The sequence below is a fragment of the Urocitellus parryii genome, chromosome 4 (genome assembly GCF_045843805.1).
Source record: "Urocitellus parryii isolate mUroPar1 chromosome 4, mUroPar1.hap1, whole genome shotgun sequence".
NCBI classification, from domain to species: Eukaryota; Metazoa; Chordata; class Mammalia; order Rodentia; family Sciuridae; genus Urocitellus; species Urocitellus parryii.
Window position 1 is genome coordinate 170236723 of NC_135534.1, and position 21268 is coordinate 170257990.

Sequence of the window (21268 nt, forward strand, 5' to 3'; positions counted from 1 at the left end):
TATGAAATAAGAATTATAAAACATACCTCAAAGATTCATTATGAACTTACAATAGGATAGTACCTGAAAAAGCAGTTATCAGAGTGACTGGAACTCAAGAAGCATTTAATGAAAACCAGCTGTGACTTCTGCTGCCGTCATCATCACCACTGCCATCATCATTACCACCAACACCACCATCATTGGCGACAGCAGCATTAAGGTCTTGTGCTCTCTCTATGGTGCCATATGTAAAGGAAATTCAAAAGCATGTAGCTCAGAGAGGAAGACTGTCAAGAAGATGACATCATCAGCTACATCATAACAAAACATCATTTAAAAATTATGTTTAGGTATAGGGTTTTGTTGGTCAAAACTTAACAGAACAATTTCCTCTGTTCCATTGGGTCTAGGATTTTTAACTGGGAAGATAAGGCTGTGGTGAGCCAGGGGTGATTCAATAGCTGTGATTCATCTGGAGTCATCTAGAGATGTTTTTCATACCTCATCCACATCTGGTATAGGCAGTGGTTGTTAGCTGGAACACCAGTTTGGTTATTGGTCAGAACACATTCATTTTTAGCTCAATGTGGTCTCTTTGTCTGGACTAATTTGGGCTTTCTCACAAGATGATGGCATGTTATTTATAGCAAAAGTTCAAGACAATGAAGCCATAGTGTGTGCCCTTTTTGGTTTTATTCTAATAAGTGATAGAATGTCATTTTCCTACATTCTTTGGGACAAACAAAAGTTTCCTCTTCCCTTAGGCTCAAGAGTAGGTGTACAGAATCCTACTACTAACTTGGATGATTTCCAAGGTCTCATCATCCCATCAAAATCATGTTCCATAGAAGATACTTAATTACTCCTCCCCCTAACTTCCATATGATCGCTCTTCCATCAGGAATACTCCTCTCTTCATGGCCTTAATTGTTGAATCCCTAATATTCCCTTAAGGTCCAGTAGTTTTATCATGCCTTTCTTCTCACTTCTTTACTATTATCTATATATGTGCCAGTTGGGTACATGAAATTACCACTAAATGAACAATGGAATAAGAAAAAAGAACAAGTCTAGAGGAAGAATGCTATGGTTTGGATGTGAGGCATCCCCCAAAACTCATGTGTGAGACAATGCAAGAAAATTTCGAGGTAAATTGCTTAGGTTATGTGAACCTTAACCCAATCAGTAAATTAATCCCTGATAGGAATTACCTGGGTGATAACCATAGGCTGGTAGGTCTGGCTGGAGCAGTTTGGTCATTGAGGGCATGTCTTGGGGTATATATTTTGTATCTGCTGAGTGGATTCTCCCTCTGCTTCCGAATCATCATAAGAGATGATTCTCTCACCATACTCTTCTGAGGAATGGAATTGGTCCTCTATGATCTGAGACCTCTAAAGCCATGAGCCACCAAATAAAGTTAGCCTCCTCTAAAATTGCTCTTTTTAGTTATAGCAGTGAAAAAGCTGACTAAAACAAAGAGGGATAAATACTATGACTGAGTTAACGTAGCCAAGAGTTTTTAGACTTGGGAAGAGGGGAATAGTTTAAAGATAATGTAATGTCAGGGATTTTTTTGAACCAAAATATTTCAGGGTTCTGAAGCCATACTTGTGAATGTAGTGTAGAAAACTATTGGAGAAGCCACTGATACCATGTGGAGAGATTGTGTTATGTGCTTCACCAGTGAGGGAGAGGTTTTGATGCACATGTTTGAGACTAGTGTGACTTGTCAAAATTGTCTGGAGAGTAGATAATCAAACTTCATCACTTTCTTTTCTAATTTTTTTTTCTTTTTGTATTTTTATTTCAATAGAATGATCATAAGAAAAGACCCTTCAGAACAAAGACACAGGAATGGGGGTAGACAATGAATGAGAATCCTTAGATAAGATTGATAACATTCTAAAGACATTCTGTGGAACACTGAAACAAAATGGGCAGCACCTCGGATTTGGATATTTGTGGACACTGGCTGTTTCCTTTCCTCTAGTGGTTTTAAGCCACCTGTGCTGGCCGTTTCTGGGTTATTTCTCATTTTTTTCCTATTTTTATTTTTCCCCATATTTTCAGAGTTATTTTGATAGATTTCCTTCGATTTATTTTATTTTATTGTTGAAACATTTTAAAAGGAATTTTTCAGAAAGGCCAATTCATCACTTTGGAATGAAGGAAGGGTGTGTTTAAAAATTACTCAAATAATGACGTACTTTTATTCAGCACAGCTCATAAACAGGAAAGCTTTTGCTCTATAGACAGGGTAATGTGGACTTCTCACAGTGTTGATTTTGGTTGATTGATTTCCAGCTTCAGGGCCCAAAGTGAACATTGTAGGGAGGGATTGAGATAAAGTGGGTTTAGCACTAAAGCATGTGCTAGATTGCTTAACTCAGGCTGGAGATACCTGAAGCCTATTAGAAATACAGAATGAATGAGAGACAGAATAGAATAAAGTAAGACTTGGGCCAAATAAGTATTTAATTATATATTACACATTACTATATTTTCTTACTACATAGCCTGTAAAGTTCTAAATGCTAAAATAATGAGAGAGAAAGAGCATAACAGTAAGCACATAGGTGGGAGAAATTCTGGATTAGTGCAGATTAAGTGGGGGGAAATCAACATGTGAGCACTGAGATTACATTTCATCATAAAAATTTAAACCAATAATATATGAAAAAATAGTAAAATATTTAAAATTAAAAAAACATACACATGTACACACACATAGCCTTACATATGCAACCATTTAGGTAATCATAAGAGGCATAGAAAGTGATTACAGAATTGCATGGAAGATTAAAATAAGAACAAATATTATATATAATTCAAATTCCATGAATGCGTATATAGGAGAAGTTTAATGTCACACTATTGAAACACACTGTAATATTGAATGAGTATCAGACAATGACAGGCTACCTTAATGTTTGTCTGATCTTTTCCACATGTTCCAAACTACAAAAATAAATGTTTTTGTCATCAGTCATTAAGGCATATTTATAAATCTGGCCATGGGCAGAGTTCATGGTATAAGTGTGAAAGAGGCATATTCTGAGGGTTCAAGCACAAAACTGGGACTGATGGAAGGAAGCCTTTCATAATTTCAACTGCCTTACATATTGCAAAGATATTCTTAAAAATAGTTTAAATGCCTAACATTTGCAAAAATCAGAACACTTGAGTGAATGATGAAGTATTATTGGAAAGGTTGGTGGTTTAATCCAAGCTTTCAGATGGGAATAGATTCGCAGATCCTTCCAGCCTCCACATACCTTGATTTCAAGTAACAGTCATGTCTATCTACTTCTTCCCAGTTTTTGCAATCCAACTGGAAACTTCAAATAACCTTTAAAGTATAAGTAGAGTTTCCAAATTTCTTTTCATTGCATATTTTAAAATGGGATTTATTTATGGACCTTCTAATGTCTCAAAAGAAAACTTGTAAGTTCCAATAATATCATTGTTGTTCAAGCATTTCCAAGTTAGGTGAGGCTGGGTAATACTGAAGATGTCATGGAAGGAGATGTATTATTTAACTGTATAAATAATTTGCTAGTTCATCCAAAATAATCTGAAAATATACTCTATGCCAGACAAAGGTATTAAATGACAGAACAAAAATTGGAAAAGTGGATTTGGAGCAATTTTCATCTTATTGTTTTGTTGATTAGCATTTTAAGGTGTTTTTCTGACAGTATGAACTATAAAGCTAATTTGAATTACAAGGGACACAACTTGGTAAGTGTGGCACACTGTTCATTTTGGAGTAATGGAGTATTTCTTAATTTGCCCAAGTGACTCTTTTGTCTAAAATCTAATGGATGTAGGCACTTATTCTAGGTGGCAGTTGATTAAACCTAAAAAAAAAAATTAAAGGCTATTCATATTTGCATGTCATGGTTGTTCATACAGGAAAACCTAAGCAATCTACAAAACAAAAATAAAACTGCTAGAATTTAGCTAGACCACAGGATTCCTGATCAACATTTTTTAAAAAGTTGTATATATATATATATATATATATATATATATATATATATATATATATATTTGACTATAGTACTTCTGGTTTTTTAGCCTTTCTTTTAGTGTAGATTCACAAGATGAATTTTTTGGTTTTTTTAATATATCCAAAATGTATTTATTTTACCTCATTGCTTAATGTTTTCTTTTATCAGATTTTCCTATAAGATATAATTTACACGATAAACTTCACTCTATTTATTATATATTTCTGCAGGTTTTGAAAAATGCTATAACTGTATAACTGCCACCACAATCAATATACTGAACAGCTCTATCACCCCCTTCATAATTACCCTGTGCTCTTTTGTAGTCATTCTGTTCTCCCACCCCTCATTCTTGGCAACTACTGCTCTATTTTTTTATTTGATGCTTTGCCTTTTCAAGAATGCCATATAAATAGAACCATGCAGCATGTAGCTTTTAAAGTGTACTTTCTTTCACTCAGCATAATGCATTTTGGATTTCCCTGTTGTTGCTGTATCAATGTTTTTTTTTTTTTTTCCTTTGTATTGCTGAGAATTTTCCCATTGTATACTTGTATCAGTTTACCCATTACCCAATTGAGGGGTATTTTGGTTATTTTTGGTATGTGTGTTTCTTCATGTGTATCCTGTGAGAGACAGGAGGTTCTCATCCATCCTCCCCCCGCCCCAAGCATAAACTTTATTCTCTGGAGAGACAGGAAAGAATAATCCAGGTGAAGGTGTATACTTTCCAGAAGTTGTTGCTATTCCCCTCCAAAACCTGTGCCACAAAGAAGCTTTCTCAGATCTCTCAGCCTGTCCCTGATCTTTCTTCTTACCATTGGACAGATGTGTGAAAAGGATCCTGCCATTGGTTGAGAATGTCCTTCTTGTCTGTGGTTCAAAAAGATTCTGTTTTCTCACATTCAATGGATTGCTAAATGTCGAGAACAAACTCGACAGTCTCAACCTTAACCTGTTGCAATTTGCTAAATTTCTAAATTCTTGTTAGGAGAATACTATAGGGAATCTGGCATTTCTCCTAAGGGAACAGCCAAATGTGTCCTGACTCTTTTAGGCTGTACTCGTCCTTATTAGATTCTGGGTTAATTTGTCACTACAACAGCAACTCTTTGATGTCTTTTAGAAAAGTTGTGACTTTTTAGGTTACACAGTGTGATTTATTTTTGCTGCTATGTATGTGGAAGCAATGTTTTTGTCAGCTTTCTACATTTGAAAGAGAAACCAGAGAAAACCCTCCTTGCATCAAGGAGTATAGGTTCCTGGTTAGACATGTGACTGTGAGGGTAAATGACAGATTCCCTATAGTGGACTAAACTGTTGTGTTTGACAGGTTTGGAGCATTAAGTGCAATTTGACTTACAATATTTTCAATATGAAATGGATTTATTGGGATATAACCCTGGTTTAATTGAAGAGTTTGTGTATTACATTTCAACAGTGCAAATATGTCCTTCAACAGGTTTTTGTTTTCAATATTTTTTATGAAAAATAAGCTTCTCTAACCATTGTTCACCTCTGGGTGTGTAATGTTTCTTATTTATCTGGCTGTCTTTAAGACTTTCTCAATCTTTGATGTTGGGCACTTTGACTGGTATATCTAAGTATGGTTTGCTTTTTATTTGTTCTGTTTGGGATTCTCTGACCTTCTGGCATAAGTGTTGTTGACCTATAAACATACAAAATTATTTTGGCTATTACCAATTCAAAAGTACTATGTTACCCTCCCTTTCTTATACATCAGAACTCAGTTTTCCTGAATATTGGGTTGGTGTTTTTTTTGTTGTTGTTGTTCCATAGGTCACAAATGTTCTACTTATATTTTATTCTATGATATTTTTCTCTTTGTGCTTCAGTTTGGTGAATTTCTGTTGTACTGTATTATGCTTAGTTAATCATTTCCTCTATTGAATCTGTTCTGTTGATAAGTTTTTTGATGGATTATGTGTGTGTGTATATACGTGTACACATATGTATCTATGTGTATGCATATAGGGGTGTATATGTATATCATTGCTTTCTTTTATTTATTTATTTTTGGTACCAGGGATTGAAACCAGGGGTGCTTAAGCACTGAGCTCCACATTCCCAGTCCTTTTTTATATTTTTATTTTGCTTAGGGCCTTAATAAATTGCTGAGGCTGGCTTTGAACTCATGATCCTCCTGCCTCAGCCTCCCAAACTGCTAGGATTAGAGTCATGGCCACCACACCTGGCTATATGTAGCGTTTCTTATACTTTTTCTTGAAATAGTTTTTATGTATCTATTTAAATTTTTAAGTTTTGTTCCTCATGTCACCCTTGGTAAACACTGTAGCTATACAGTATCTCTATTTAATAAATCTGAAGTTCATCTGATGATTCCAATATCACAATTGATTTTTTCTGCTATTTTATTCTTTAGAAATGTATACTATTTGCTTATTGTCTTTTACACTTCATAATTTTTATTTCATACTTGACTTATTTATTAAAAATCAAATCCATAGAGACTATTTAAATATTTATGCCCAGAAATGTGAAAGATCCTTCTTCTATGGTGATGTAATTAGAGGATTGAGCAAATCTAATTTATATATGAGCTTTCTGTGGCTTTATTTAGCTTGTTGCATCACGGGTTTCAAATTTTTCTTAACATCATATTATGCTCCTATCTTGTGGTTAGTGTGAGACCTGTAATGCCAAAGTTTTTCTCAGTATTTTTTTCCTTTACTGGATTTCAGCAGATTCTGCATTTATACTGCACAGTGGGCTTTCTGTCCTGTCTTTTCACCCTTCTCTAGTGCTCTATGGATATTGTCACTTATTCATGAAGCTCCTATGGAGGGGCATTCTCTACTTCTCCTACTTCAATATTAGGCAGGCCCTCGTCTGCTCCTAAGTGGTGGGACTCCCTCAGCATCCCTAATCTTCCTCAAACATTAAATAATTCTGTACTCTTCCCAGTATAGTATTGGTAGCATGGGAAGTCTTCATGTTTCTCTCTGGTGGCAGTAATGGGAGAGGTGCACCTTGGGCAATGGCCTGGGCATGAATGGGATTTCTGGCACTTTCCAGGAAGAGCAGAATCTTGTCAAATATCTATACAAGTGACTCTCACCAGCACAGATAACTTCTGCTTCATAAGAGTAAAGGGTTTGGATCACATAATTTCCCTGATTCACTCTCATCTACAGATATCTTCTTCCTGTACCTAAGAAGCATCCAAGACACAAGCAGTTTCCTATAATAGCTGCTCACCAATTCTTTGTACTCTTTATGGTCTTAAGAGTGAAGAGGTTTACCGCCCTTAAATTTACACAGATATTGTATGGCTGGAGCCCACAAAGGACCAAAGGGCTCTCTTCTGCCTCTTCAGATCTTTCTCACTAGCCGTCATTGTCTACTCAGGAAAAAGATCTGGTATGTAGCTGTAGACATCATTATATCTGGGGTTTCCCAGGTTTCTAAATTGTCACACTAGCCCATATTTGGTCTTTAAGAATTCATTTAAATTTCATATGTTTTCTTCTTCCCTGCTTTTGTAGTGGTAAGCACTTTTTTCTACTATTCTCCAAAAACAGAAGTAATTCATATTTCACTATCTCTAAGGAGAGAAATTGCACCTGTTTTATTCAGTTTACCAGATTGTCTTGCAGCTACCTGTGGGAGGCCATCCTCACACGTGATTTGAGTTACCTCCTTGGCTGGGTGAGAGGTGCTTAGACACAGCTGTGTCAGAGCTTTTCCCACCCTTTCCCAGGTCCGAGGGCTTGTCCGTGCAGAGGCGTGCCTGGCCACGGCCCTGAAGACCCAATTGTTGCTCCTGACCTTGGGATGCTGCCCTGCTTAACCTTCATTGGATGGGATTTTCCCTGGAATTTTTTTGTTCCCCAATAAAAGCCCACTCCCTGGCGTGTTCTCTCTCTCTCTTGCTAGTCTCTTCTGTAAACCTCTCTAAGGCATTTGGTGGCTGGAGGCGGGAGCTAGGAGAAGCCATCCTGGAGCTGGTATTAAAGGTAATAAGAGTCTTGTCTCTTTAATTTAAAACTCTCTAGCAATTACTCATGTATTGAACCTTCTTTCATGAAGCCAGCACTGGTCTCGTGGCAGAGCTACCACTCTTGTATAGCCTAGAAATAAATTAATTGTGACTTTGTAGAGTATATGATTTCTTCTCACAGCTATAATGGAGATGTATGTTCCCAAAGCTTTCCACATCCTAGGCAGATATGGAAATATAATTAATTATGTTTCTAAATACTATCATCCAACCTTTTAAAAATGAATAATAAAATACCACCATTTATAATAGTTTTGAAGTGTAAAATATGGAGGGCCATTTTTATCAAAATATGCATAAGAGCTTTACACTAAAAATGATAAAACACTACTGAGAGAAATTAAAACCACATCAACAAATTGAAAGAGGTACCATGTTTATAATATAAAGCTCAATGTTTTTGAAATTTCTGTTTTCTAAAGTAATTTAAATGGAACTATAGTCTGAATCCCAGCAAATGATGTTTTGGGAAAGAATGGAAAATGTATTTCTAACTTTTATGTAAAAATACAAAATCCAGATCTCACTGAAGTATTCTTTAAAGTACAAAGTTGAAGAATTTATATGAGTTGATTTAAGACTTACTATAAAATTGGAGTAATCAAGAGAATGTGGTATTGGTGAAAGGATAATCAAGTAGAACAATGTGTCAGAATAGAGAGTACATAGAAATAGACTCTTTTATTTTTCTAATCTCACGTTGAAGTCACCTTCTCAGTAAACTTGATGTTTCTTGAAGTTATAACAGTTTCCTTGGATAAACCTTCTAACATTCTCTTTCTGTATACTTGATGTACAAACTATTGTAAAATTAAATCATCTTTCTATAATATTTCAATATTGTTAGTGTTTCCTATGAGGACATATATTGATAGTGTATCTTGTTCATGTTTGTGTTAAGGTTTAATAAAACAATTAGCACATAATAGGTGTATGAAGAGTACAAAATCAATGACGTGTTTCTGTGTTGTGTGTAGTAAACAATTTGAGATTATTTTGGGATACAACTGAAAGCCATTTCTTGACATTTTCTAAACTAAAAGAAGAGATGTGTTCTGGAGACCACAATTTTGCATCTTTGATAATGCCAACTGTTTTCTTTATTGCTTTTCTCTTACTGGTTTCATCTGTTCTTTAGTTTTTCTCTCTGATTGCTGTATCATTCAGTATTCATACTTTCAAGCAATCAGAAATAAACGTTGGCTTCTTTGTTAGTGATAATGTGAAGTAAATTGTATTTCTTTAAGAGTGAACTCTTCAGAATGTACCATTGATTTCTCCAACTTTTCAAAGTTTGCAATCCTACTGGCTTTTTTCTTACTTTTAATATTTTGAAATGATTTGAGAATCACGGAGAGGTATAAATATAATAGATTTCCTAAATATTTAATAAAATTCCCAAAATGTTAACATTTCAACATCCAATTTTTCGTTCTCTTTCTCTTGGATGGATGCATATGTAATATGCACACATTTCACATATGTACTTATAGCTACACACTCACACACACACACACAATAAATGTATACATATGCACCTGATGACTTCACATGGATATGTATTGTTTGTTTGTATACATATATAATGTTTTTCAAAATTTTGTTAAATTTAAAGATGTGAATATTCTTTTAACTCTCAATTCTTCAAAATGTGTTGCCTAAAAGCAAGGATTATATTTTTATGGTTTAGATATTAGTTGGCCCCCAAAAACTCATGTGTGAGACAATGCAAGTAGATTTAGACAGGAAATGGATTATGGAAGGCTTAACTCAATCAGTACATTAATCCCCTGGTAGGAAATAAATGAGTATTAACTGAAAAAATATGGGTGTGGCTGGAGGACATGAGTAATTGGTGGTGTGGTTTTGTGGTACATATATTTGTCCTTGTTGAGTACAACACTCTCCCTCTCTCTCTTCTTTCTCTCTCTGTCTCCTTCTTGGAGCCATATCTTGAGCCACTTTCCTTTAGTGCATTCTTCCACCATGATGTTCTGCTTTACCTTGAGGCCCAGGGAATGGAGCTGGCTTTCTATGAACTGAGACTTTTGACACTATGAGTCCCCACCTAAACATTTTCTCTTCTACTTGTCCATGTCTATGTCTTTTGGTCATAGCAGTGAAACAGCTAAAACAATATCTTTTACTTACTCCCAGTAAAATTATTTAAAGCAGGAATTACTTTGTTACAATACTATCAAAACTACAAACTTTGTAAAATTTTCTCTAATTATCTCATTAATATCCTCTTTGAGCAAGAAAACATTTCTATTTATTTCAGTATCCAGTCCAGGGTCACATAATAAAATTGGATATTTAGTCTTTCTTTCATTATTTTAATTTTTTGACTGTTTATTCTTTAAATTACCTTTTAATTTGTTTTAGGGTTTTGTTTTCTTGCTTTTATCATAATTGCAATTAAAGTGTACATTTCAGTAGATATAATTGTATGAAGCACTTGATATAATTTAATTTAATTGATAATTTGAGTACTTCTCTATTGTGTTCTCATGGTAATAAATAAGCATTTAACAGGAATCTTTTTAAAAATATTTGTTTCTCAACACATTTTGTCCACTACTTTTAGTTTATCATGATCATTGTCTGAAATGATTAATAATAAGATCGGTGGTCAAGTGGTGATTTCCTAATCCCATCATTCTTCTACATTTATTAATTTGGAATCTCCTAGGAAGAAGAGGTGTTCCTTTTTGCTATGTTTATTTATTTGGTATGGATTTTTATTGTTTTAATGATCTACAGCATATTATTCTCATTTTTTGTAAATATGTCATAGTTTGTAAAGGTTTTTCTGTCATAATCTTCAGTATACATTTGTCTTACTAAAGAATCTAAAGTATCTAGGTCCTATTAGCATGAGGTAAGTAGCTTTAAGGACTAACAGACAGTTCCTGGGAAGCCAAAGCAGTAAAAGTTCATGCAGAATACAATATGACACAAAGATAGAGTGATGAGATACTTTAGATGCAAAATGGTAAACATCTTGCAATTTCTGCTAAGTTAAATAAAACAGCTTCTGGCTTTCCCATTTATCTCCAGATCAATAGCTGCATGCCACAAGTTTTCCCTTATCAGCCAACATGATGAGCAAAATGGAAAGTGATAGGTAACATTCTTTTCTATGTACATTTCAAATCTTTGATACTGCAATCAATTTATTAATTTCCTCCCAGTCAGTTTTTCACTTTTGATATACTAGAGAAAAATTAGGTTAGATGAATGCCAAAGATTTCTATATGGTCTTTCCTAATATACTAGTCACTATTTCAACTCTGTCAGAGATGTCTTGGAGAAGCTACAAGGTGATAATGATTGCTATTATAATATAGACTCACAACCTTGAGTTTATACACAAGGTATTTTGGATAATCCACTAGAGCTGTGATAAGCTATATTTATGTCAGGACTCTGTTTATTGCCTTATCTCTATAAACTCCCATACACACTGATGGACAATAGATAATATTGGTCTCTATAGAGTTATACTATTAACTTTGACTATTATCCACTAATCTAAATATGACTTACACAAATTTAGGTTACTCTGATAAAGAGTAGGATAAAAATACAAAGACAATATGGACAAGGTAGTTTTTGTTTTCCTTAACTAAACACAACTTCTACTTTATACAGGTAGCTATAAAGGAAGAATTGACTCATGTATAAAAATGGTAGGATAGAAAATCAGTGGGATGTCTGTATATTTACTCCTGAGCACCTTATGATTAAGTGATATCCAGTAAAGAGGTTACTTTTCCTGGATCAAATCTTCTGTTTAGTGTACTGGCTTTATGCTGGTGTGTTAGCTAAGCTTGCCTTGTTTCTGTTTCTGTGGTTTAAGAAATGCTTCTGTTCAAGCCCATCTAACATACACACATCCTCATGACATCATCAGTGTCTCCTCAAATATTACTTCCCTGGTCAGAACAGCCCCAGCAGCAGTTTTCAGAGACTCTGACACGCCTTTCCCACCTGCACAGTGGGAAAGACTTCTCTAAGGGCTCATATTCTCACCATCCTGTGGTCTTGGTCAGAGCCATTTCTGAATTTCCATCAATTGAAATATTCAGTGTACTTGTATGGCAACTCTGGTATCTCAATGACAAGACCCAACAACAAATACAGCTTTTTTAAAAATAATAACTTTACAAATAAAACATTAGATTTATCTAATTGAACTGAGCCACTCAGGTTAGCACATTATATCCATAACACATGAATACGCATCGATATGTTGCCGTTGACACATTAAGCCTAGTCTAAAATTTTGTTTTTTTATCTTTATAAAATCATCCTCAGGGTCTGTTTTCATACATCTTCCACAAATTAGTCCTTATTAAGTTGGCATAATTTGCAACATTTTTGCTTTTCTGGAAGTGTGTATTTAAGTTTATCTCCTCAGGCTTTATGTTATAGTTTATATGTGATACAATGGAGAATATTCCTATAGTTATAATTCTGTTACTGAGGAGAGTGCAAGAAATTGACTTTTACCTTGAGAGATAAGTGCCTCATTTAAGTTGCTATGAAGAGGAAGAAAAATTTGTCATACAGGTGAGGAAGTGTCAGTTCAGCTAGCCGGGGTGATTTGTAGGAATCACAGGTTTTGTAATTCATTATATATCTGCATTTTACTTGGTAGAACAAGAACTTTAAGAAAGAATATTCTGACTTTTTACTGAGGGGACTAGAGAGTCAATGAGTTCAATTGAATGGATATTTCAGTGAATTCAATTGTCATTGTAATTTGGCAACTTACACGATAAAACCTTGAGTTGAGTTGTTAGTTACCTTATCCTTTATGCTGCTAGAAATAACAGCTTTTTAAATTTACATGTTATCCCTTATTTGGGGTTATGTAAAACAAACCCAAACTAATTTTAGAGATTCTTCTTTGTCATTCTTTTCCTTTAATTTTCTAGTGTCCTTAGAAGCAGCCACTCTATGCTGCAGTTCTTGTATTACTTTTTCAGATCATGAAATTCTATCATCATAATAGCAAGGATTCCCCTTCCCCAACTTGCTTTCACTCAGTTCTTTAATCATGGTTAACATAGGGAAAAATTCAATTTTCTATTTCATAACAGAGTGTCATCATTGACAACCAGCTGTCCATCCACTAATGATAATGGGATTTTCATTGCCTTTAGCAGTGAAAGCAAATAATCAAGCGTGTATTCCTTCCAGCTTAAGCAAGGCCTTTTGTTTAAAATGTATTCTTTGTGACAAGGACTGAATTAGACAGGGTTATTACTTGTAAACAAAAGAAATTGTTTCATTTACAATAACAGAAAAAATTGGTAGTCTCTCTAGGCAAGAAGGCTGGGGAAATAGTCAGAAACCTATAGTAGAGCAAAATAAAATTGAAAGTATCAAAAATAAAGGTGAGGAGTACCCATTCATTCCAAAGAAATCAACGTTTTCAGATTGCATACTGCCTATTCTAAAGGCAACATCTAGGGATAACACATAAAGTCAACTCCGGACATTTCTTTCCTAGTGAACACACCGAAATAGCAACAACAGAGACAATGTTCCTGTACTCCATTAGGATATATCAGACTGCAATAACTTTGTAAATATTGATAGTATATATGTAGATACAATTACCTTATATATAATCATTCCATACAGTGATAGTTACTATGTTGCAGAGAAAAACAAACTAGTTTAATGGTTAATCAGTTTTAGGATCCAGGCTCTGGCAGAAGCTAGTTACTTTAGTTGTCAATTGTTCAGATTTGATTAGAGTAAAATAGGTTTTTAATAGATTAGTTTTTCTAATATACATACTCCTATCTTAAATGAATTAAAAAATTAAGACAATCAGAGTATTACAAGAAAAGTTTTTCTGGTTTTGAATAAGTTAGACATTTGTCAAAATATCCAGTTTCCATATATAACATTTTATTTGGTATTGTGTCAAAATTACAGTGACACTTTATGACATTTTATGATGGCCAAGATATCATTTTAAATTCTATGAAAACCCTTTTTTGTCATTTATGCAATCTCTTTTTTTTAATTTTAGCCATGAACAAAGTTCTACTTTTCAGCCTCTTTGTTTTCAATTTCAGCAGAAATTAATTACATAACACTTAATATTTTGCACATCAGTTAATAATTAATGAGTGCCCAGTGGTCTCCCAGCAGTGTAATAAGCATTCTTCTCTTTTACTATTTATTCCCAGAGTGCAGTGCTTTATTGACATGCTGAAAATCTTAGCAGTTTCACAATATGAAATCCATAATAGTATCCCTGTGAAGAGTTAACACTTTCTAAATTATTCCCAAAAGCAAAGTAAAGAAACATCCTATCTCTGAATATGAATACCCTGAATATACTGTAAGGTTTTTTTTTTCTTTTTTTTTTACAGAAAGAAGGTTTCTTTTTTTCTGATTTTGAACAGCATTCAAAATAGTTCCAGCATATCAAGAGTAAAAGAAAGTGAATAATGCAAGGACAAAATCTTCACCTAATATCCACAGTTTTTAAAGGACTTACATCTACTTACTATTAAACTCATAGATGAAACTTTCTGTGGGAGTCGGGGTAGGCATCAATGTTACAAATCAGTAGGACAACAAGGCAGAAATAGAAGATTTACCTTAAAACATGTGTCTAAAATCTGAAAGTATTTTCAATTGTAAAGGACAGACTACCCCTAGAATTAGAGTTAGAGTTAAGACTACAACTTCTTTCCTTGTTGGTGGATAGGTGATGGTGAGGACTGAGGCCACAGGCTATTAGCAAATCTAGGAACTCTTGATGGCCATTCTTAGCTATTGTGACTAATTCTGCTAAGGACATTTATATATACTATTCTACATGGTTCTATGTTTTTATGTACCTCTGGTATATTGTAAAAGGAGAATTGCTAACTTTCAAATATGGTAACTCTTTGTTCAACAGTTTTAAAAATATATTTTTAGTTTTCAGTGGACCTTTATTTATTTTTATGTGGTGCTGAGAATTGAACCCAGTGCCTCACACATGCTAGGCAAGTGTTCTACCACTGAGCCACAACCCCAGCCCCTACAGTTAACATTTTAAGGAGCTGCTTGCTGGATTATTTTCCAAATAAGTTTTACTATCTTAAACTCCCACTATCAATGTAGGAGTGTTCGAGTTTCTCCTGAAAGCCCTTTGTGCATTTGGTACACTGCTATAAACAATATATGGGCTCTATATACTTAAACCTTGCTGAATTTGTGTTACATTTAGTGTGCATTCTTATGATTTTATATAGGAAAGGTCACAAAATTTACTCATAGAGATGTTCTTATGATTTCATTAACAATATTTTATTTAATTTCTTGCAGATGGCTTTGACTAGAACCTGCAGGACAAAGTCTCATAGAAGTAGCAATAGCCCATGACATTCTCTGAATTTTAAAGAAAAAGCATTTCATTATCCACCATCATCATATTAATTTAATATTTTTTAAAATGCTCCATATAAGATTTAGGAAATTCCCTTCTATTTCTACTCTGTTAATCTGTTGGGTTTTTTTATATACAAGGGTATTAAACTTTTTCAAATACCCCTTATTCATATATATAAAGTTTCTGTTCTTTATTCTGTCAATGGAATATATTAAATCTATTTATTTTTGGATGTCATATCATCCTTAAATTCCTAGGATGAATACTACTTTACTATACACATAATTATTTAGGGAAAAGTCCAGTGTAATGGTATTACTAATGGCTTATTAGCTGAGCTGTTTCTTCTCAGACAAGACAAAAAATATAATATAATTATTAAGAAAATATTTTCCTAGAACTTGATTATAGAATAATTTCTCATGTACTATCATTTAAGCAAATAGTGATATGAGAGTTTCAATAATAATTTGAAGCAAACATTTTAAAAGAAAGTACAGTGATTACTTTTGCAAAATTTATTCTTATAGATTCTATACATAAAAACAACATTGCCTCAGTATGTACATTAGTATAATTTTACACAGAGATAAGCCTATAGACCTAGAGCATTTGAAAAAAAACATCTAAGTACACACAGTAAAATGTTATAATTCTCTTTAAACTTATCTGCCTTTGCATTATTGAACGAGAGCAGCTGCATGATACATTTCCTATACTTAATTACAATGGTAAGCCAGTATCAGATATGTAGAAAGGACTCAATAAATTTCAGCATTTTCTGGTAGAATAAATGAATGAAACATTGTTTTTATTGGACAGTACACACAATATCTAAAGTTCTTTTAGAAACACATTATGGGAATGAAATCAAAATTGCAAACTAGATAGGAAAATAGGCCAAGTTTTATTTGTGCATGTTATTGTGGGATCTTATACATACAGTCTCAAACACATGCGTACACAACACACACACACACACACACACACACACACTGACTTTTGTTTTCTTCTTCCATAGTTGGTTTCCTTGGTTAAATGATGACAGTTTCCTTTTTTACTTGTTGGAGAACCAGTGCTTATCTGCATGCATTCCCTTCAGTGTTCCAAGAGCAATAGTTTGTCCACAAATTCCATCATTGGGGCCTAAGCTTTTCATTTCTTGTTGTTATGTTTTATTTGGCTGACTTCACTTTGCAGGTTTCTTCATATGGGTTATCAAACTTAGGATACTGAAATTTTAGCATCTCAACCACAACTGAAGCTGTCTTTTGTTCAAATGAAATGAACTTGTTTTTTGGTGGAGTTAATTATATATTAGTTACAATTTTGCTCTTGTACAATTTTCACAAGTGCAAAGCACTTTACCCCATAGAACTAATTAAAAGATTCAGTGTTCTGTACTATAAAGCTTCTAAAATATAATTGGAATCTGAAACAACCTTTATGGCATTTCCAGCAAATAATTCTATTCAAATTCTAGGGTATGAAAGAATGAAGGAATATATCAAGGACCTAAAAGTTACAAATGACTTCAATAAGTTAATTAACTCAAATTGAGTTAATGTGAACATTACTTACATACAGAAGTATTTTCTAGAATTCCCTAATGATTCACTAAATATAAAAAGGGAATATTTCAATATTAAAATTTTTATTAATAGATTCTATTTTTCAAGCATACACTTTATCTAAATATAAACAGTGAGGGTTTTCTATTTAAACGATTTTCTTATAACTTAGGTGTGAGCGCTTATGGTCATGTGGAGGAAGTTGTGTTCCTCCACTCCACTAGTCTTTACAGGATTCTAACTTCATCATAGCAATGCATTCATGTGTTTCATGTTCTTTAAATTCATTAACAAAATTATGTAGCACTGAGACCTTGTATGCCTGACTTTTTGTGTGCTATGATTGTATGACCTTTTCAGTATTCTCTGGTTCATTTATTTCTGGCAATTCTTTGCAATACCACTCAAATACAGTAGTTATCAAAGACTAGAAGCTTTAGGGTTTGTGTTACACAACAATGATGTTATTAAGTGAAACAAAGAAAAATTGGTCAGGATATGACCAATTTTTCAATGATAAAGATAATTATTTAGTATAAGAATGGAAAGAAAAAGAGTGGATTATCAAAGTGAACCAAAAGTTGTAAGTAGAATCAAGGATCTCTATTTTAGACCTTGAGTCTTTGTGATCATATTCACTCACTCATTAAAAGATTTTGAAAGGCATACTCAAGGCAGGGATTTCTGGAAATTAAGCATGAATTGCTCGAAATTCAGACCTCCAGGAAACTCTAAGAGGTGAATCAGATACCCATAATCATCTGTAACATTAGATAAAGACACAGATAAAGTGCTACTGATTTTAATGAAAAGAATACTTCCAACTGTGGATTTGGAAAAGATTTCCAGGGATAATGACCTTTAGGGAAAGGATGAAAAGAAAGAATTTGGATAAGCGTGGGAAAAAGAAAAGCATCCAGGCATAAAGAACAATGGAAGAATAGCTAGAGGATACATATAATTAGAGAAGCATGAAGTTTTGTTTTAAGTTCAATTTTTTTTTATAAAATGTTTTTTTTTTAAATAAGGGATATTCTAGTCATGTAAGTTAAGCTTCTTGACAGATAGATAACACTGCACCTAAACTATGAATGCATTCTCAAATTTTCAAATACACTTAGAACATTTACAAAAAGGCCTCATATTCTGAGACATAAAGCAAATTCAATGGAATTTCAGAGGTATATTTTCGGACCACAGTGCAATAAAGTTGAAAACTAAGTTTCAAGAATATAAGTAGAAGATATTTTCATGTTTAGAAGTTAGAAATCATAATTCCTGGATCAAGAAGGAAAAACACTGAAAATTAGCAAACATTTAGGACTGAATTGAAACGAAAGTGGTGTACATCAAAAGTTGTGAAATAAATTTGTACTAAAAGGAAAAGATACATGTACATGGGAGTAAAAAATATCCTGAAAATAAGTGATTTAGGCATCTATCCCAAGACGTTTTAGAAAGGGCATCACATAACTTGCAAAGAAAGCAAAATTAATGAAATCATGAAAACCCAAGTGTGAAAATTAATTAGATAAAGAAACATACAAAAGAGCTGATTACCAAAGGTGAAAGATATTCTTTGAAATGATGAATAAAAGTTTTATGTCTCTGGGTAAATTTTTCAATGAAAAGAAAAACATATGTTATTACTGCAGAACCTGTAGTTCTGAAAATTTGTCAGTGAATTTTATATTATAAAAAGTACATCAAATTAACAACTTGGAGGAAATATAAAAACAAGCTGTATTTTTAGATATCCACTATAAACACAAACTTATTTTATAAAGAATACAATTTAAAATATTCCAAAATAGAAAATATTCATAATATACCTTAAAATCAATAATCAATATTTAAGAACCCTCCACACCATAAAACTCCATTGGGAGAAGTTAAAATATGACATAAGTAACTGAAGGGATAAACTATGTTGATGGCATGGGATATTCAACATTGTGTTAAGATAATTTTACCGAATTGATATGTAGAATCAAATCTATTCCTTTTTTTTTTTTTTTGGTACCTAGGATTGAACTCCAGGGGTAATTAACCAGTGAGTCGTATCCCTAGCCCTTTTAATTATTATATTTAGAAACAGGGTCTCACTGAGTTGCTTAGGGCCTCCATAATTTACTGAGGCCTGGCTTTGAACTCACAATCCTCCTGCCTTAGCATCCTGAGCCTGTGGTATTATAGATGAGCATCACGACACCCAGCTGAATCAAAAAAATTATAACACAAATACCTACAGTTTTGTTTTTGGTGGAGTTTATCAAGCTAATTTCCCACCTTACATGGAAATCTGGAATGACAATAATATGATAGATGCTATTACAAAAGAAGAGCCTGTACTATCAAATAACATTGTGTATTTCATAGTTTTAACAATTAATTATAATTAACAAGATAGTATATTTGGTGTAGAAAGAGACCAAAGAAAAGAAGATACTGTGCAGAAAACATCTTACTTGTTTTAGGGCAAAGATGATAGTGTACACTATTGATCAGTATTTTTAATAATGTTGGTTAGGTCACTTGAATATGTATACATTAATAGTAGCAATTGTTCTATATTTTACTGTGCACAGTAATCATTCCCATATTGATTATGAATGAGAATTATATAATTTAACATTTTAAATCAGACAATCTTGAAAATCTAAAGGAATATCACTCATAATTACACTGTGAAAAAATAAGTCAAACCTGGGGACTTTGAATAGAAAACAGGGACATGTGTTAATACTAAATATAGGTGTGAAAAGGAAAGGCAAAGCAATAAAATTTTCAGAAAATAGTATAAAAATTTTCTAATGATCTTGGAGCAGGCAAAAATTTTGTCATAAAAATCAACTCACAAATATATCAACTTTTCTACTTAATAAAATTACAAATTTTCTTGGATAAGAAGACACCATTAGGAACTAGGAATATAGCTTAGTAGTAAAGCACTTGCCTAGTATGTGTGTGAACCTGGTTTTGATTCTTAGCACTGACAATAAAGAAATAAATAATGCTTTTAATGGAGGGAAAAGTTGGCAAAGAACTCATATTTAAAAATAAGAAAAAATCAACTATTTGATAAAAAATTCTATCTCATAGAAATATAGGTGAGCAGTGTTAACAGGAATTGTAAAAAATGGTCTATAGTAACAGGAAAGGCTGTTAAATGTTATGGTCATTGGGGAAATAAAAATTAAAACTGAAATTTAGCAGCCTACCATTAGGGTTAGAATGAAAACTATAGTCAATGCCAAGATATTCTGACCTGTAGATCAATGAAAACTCTCAAGCACTGCTAGTTAAAGTGTAATTTGGAATACTACTTTGGAAGACAACATCTACCAATGTCAAGCATATGATAAAACTATGAACTAGAAATTCAATACTTATGCATACAATAGAAATATATTTATATGTATGTCAAGAGAAATGAATGAGAATTATCAGAAAAGCATTATTCAGAAAAGTTCAGATTGAAGCAATTCAAAAATATTTCCCCTGAAGAACAGATACATTATATATTATGTATCATTATAAATTATTGTGACATAATCTATATTGTAATAAATAATGAAGTTCTGTAATTACATTTTTTTACTTTTCTGTAAAGTATTGTGCTTCACAATCTAAAAAGTAAAATAATCAAATTAACAAACAAAAAATACTTCAGCATTAATGTTACATGTAAATCTCCAAATAACTGTAACTGATGCCTTCTATTAAATGTTTTCAGAGAGAGAAAGATAGGACTTAGAAGTAAATGCACAATGTTAGGTTATTTTGAAAACAATAAAAAAAATCATTGAAATATGAAATGAAAGAAATCTGTTAAACCTGAATACAACCCAATGTATTCAAGAAATTAAATCAATAATTAATAATATTCAAAAGCAGAAAGCACAAGATTGTGATGGTTTCATTGGTGAGCTCTACCAAACATTTAACTCATGATAGCTACTATCTCTAAAATATTTAAGTAAATGATTAATCTCCACAATCTTATCAGAAAGTGGAAGCATAGAGAATGCGTCCTAATTCATTCCATGAGGCCAGCCCAATATAAATCCTGACATGATATTACAAGGAAGAAAATAACAGATCATTATTTATCATAAGTATCATAGAAATATTTATATACCTAAACCATATGAGATATATTTCAGGTATGCATGGTTGCTCCAATATTTAAAATGTAACTAGTGTGATCTAATATAGTAATAAGTAAAATGAGAAAAGTTACATAAAA